We start from the raw sequence: 3,153 nt of genomic DNA on the forward strand, positions 1-3,153 counted from the left end.
TCCACACTGCCCCACAAGCTTAGCTGTCGCTTGATCGCATTACGATCGGGCTGTGTTTTGGCCATATTCCCTCCCCTTCACACGTTCGTGTGCCAATGGATCGTCGCGGGCCGCGCAATACGATCCCCTATTGTCAAGGTTGTCCGTCAGAAGTTATGTCATTGTTCTTGACCTACTCCACTTCTCGCGTCAGCACACCCCCTTAATAGAGCTTTAGCACACCATGTTCTCGAATACTTTTTCACATTACAAATTTATTGGATAATATTTAGGTCGGCGTGTGCCGGTGTTGAGTAACATAATTTTGGCTAATTCATATGGGGGTTAAATTAATTGACAATTATTGGTTAGCGGAGAGTATCGAATTTACCACCTGTGAAGGTGCACACATCAGCAAAATGCTGACTATTCACGACTACAAAACGTCGCTCAGAGAGCTCTTGCAATTGTACATACAACAACAAGGCTGATACTCGCCGCTGGAAAAGTTTATAGTAGTCTATAAAACTGTAGGATACTGCACGAATATTTATATATGTATGTTTATAAGAAAGGAACCGTGTTCCGACAAACTTACCCCATCTTTAAATCCTGGGCGATGAGATCTCGACGCTCCGGATCCTGGGCTTTGGAAAATATTATATTGGATATACAAGGGTGGTCAAAAGTATTTTCACAATAAAAAAGTTAAATATATTCATAATTTGAACTTACATCTTGTTAACTTTGGCATCAATGGAAAGGTAATTTAAATGCCGTTTGAATGATACAATACATTTCTTAACACATTCAGTACTTATTGAAAAGGACGAATTTGTGTGAAAATGTCCTTTTTGAACTTTTTTCCTCGACTTGAAAACTTAAATTTTTTGATGCAAAAAGTTTCTTCAAACAAAAATAATAGTAACTGCAAAAAGAATTTTTCAAAAATCATTTTGCTTACATTTTTTATGATTTTTTAAAGGTGACACTGTCGGAAAAAATTTGTATGAAAAAGAGAAAAATATGGCTAAAATGCATGTTTCTAAGCATTTTCAAAAAATCATAAAAAATATAAGCAAAATGATTTTTGAAAAATTCTTTTTGCAGTTACTATTATTTTTGTTTGAAGAAACTTTTTGCATCAAAAAATTTAAGTTTTCAAGTCAAGGAAAAAAGTTCAAAAAGGACATTTTCACACAAATTCGTCCTTTTCAATAAGTACTGAATGTGTTAAGAAATGTATTGTATCATTCAAACGGCATTTAAATTACCTTTCCATTGATGCCAAAGTTAACAAGATGTAAGTTCAAATTATGAATGTATTTAACTTTTTTTTTGTGAAAATACTTTTGACCACCCTTGTATATATATAAAAATATACGTGCACCAAAATACGGCTGTTCTTAAGTATACCAATTCACTTAAACACAAAATATATATTTCTATTATGCCAGAGGCATGCGACTTCTTCAACGGCTGTTCATCATGATTCGCACTTTGTCTATCGATTCGGTTGGTTTAAATGTATTTCAGTGCATGTTTGAATGCTTCCAATGTTTTTTTGTTGATTTTCACTTGTTCTCCAATTGTATTATTAGAGGATATTGGTCTTTGGTTATGCATGAGTTCACTTTGGTTGGCTCGATTAACACATTTATGTTGCATCACAACTTTCTCTGACGTACGCTACGCCTCTGAACGGATGGCTCCTACAACTGAACAATTTTCAGGAGCATGGGGGATCACGGGTACTGCGGCTACAAAACATCACAGTATGACAGATGTCGTCCTTATTGTTGATCCTCTCCACGTTCTTTGTTGACAATGGCGGCGCTGGTCCAACACATAAGGATCTTTCGAGCAGCGATTTGTGTCCTCCTCAAGGACTGTTGGATATGGTGGCTGGTCCTGGTGGCAGAAGACTCCGTGGACGACTACCCCAGGGAAAATCGTCTTCCCTCGGAGCTGCCGGCTTCCGTCAGAAAGACACACAAATGGATTCTCTTCTAAGCTCTATTTGTCTAAGGTCTTTTATACCAGACTAGAGCTTTTACTTGGCTGCCGGTATGGATCGGATAGACTAGGTGTTCCCACCTAGGATTACTGTTTCTTGATATCTGCTATCTTGGGAGTCAACGGCCGGCTGTTGCCCTTTGCTAGCTACCGGAGTATGGTTACCAGTAGGTTGATCGTGGCCGTTGTTCTGGCCACGCGACACCCGAGAATTGCCGAATTGCATTTTCTTCTGCCTTTACCAGTATGAGTCTGGTTAGTCACATGCACCCCTCCTCCTGTCTAAAGATTCGTCGTTGTTTCTCTATGTGAATCTTTCTATAAGGAGGGCGTACGTAACAGGCTCGAAGTGATCGATGCGGACCGCATGGAATGACTTCGCAAAAGGAATCTGCGTACGACCATCGTTGTCTGTACCGTGTTTCTTCTCCTTCGCCGCCCATATGGGAGTTCATGTTGTCTTTCAAAAGCTCAACAAATTCATCTTCAGCGATTTTATGCTTCAGTTTGAAATGCAAGTTGTGCATATCGGTGACATAATCGCTAAAGGTTTCGTGCTGTCCTTGCTTGCGTTCCATTAATTCCTTGACTTTCATAAGGCAACTTCCGGTAGTGGAAAATGCTCGTTCCATCTCCTGTGTCAACGAATAGTAGTCAAAATCGAAGTCTTCTGCCTTGTCCTCCATTAACTGCCAATACCATTTGGTGGCCGCACCTGCCAGCAGAAGATGGAATTCACGAAAGACTTGCTGGCGGCTGAGGTCGTACAATTCTTGCAATCGGTCTACGCGGAACAGGAAACTTTCAACTGTCATGCCGCGACCGCTTCCGTCGAACTTTAGGTTCCATCTGTCTAGTCTGACGTCTTTTGGTCTTGTTCCCTGAAACGATGAGTTCCGATCGACCTCTGGGTGCAGTTGGTGGCTCGTCTCCCTCTCGTTTGTTCTGGATTGCCGGTGGGACGGGGTGTCCATCCGCCTGGGTGTTCTTAACCGGTGCATCTGGCTACTAAGCATGTCCTGCGTTACTGGTTCCAGAGGCGGGGTCTCTTGGTATATCAAGAAGCTGTCCGTTGGATTCGGAACAGTTCGGGGCGGCGAAGGCAGTCCCTTCTGTTCGGGTCTCCTGGGTGTCGGAGACTGCAATTCTGTTATTTGT

This window comes from Drosophila subpulchrella, unplaced genomic scaffold, assembly GCF_014743375.2.
Source record: "Drosophila subpulchrella strain 33 F10 #4 breed RU33 unplaced genomic scaffold, RU_Dsub_v1.1 Primary Assembly Seq68, whole genome shotgun sequence".
NCBI classification, from domain to species: domain Eukaryota; kingdom Metazoa; phylum Arthropoda; class Insecta; order Diptera; family Drosophilidae; genus Drosophila; species Drosophila subpulchrella.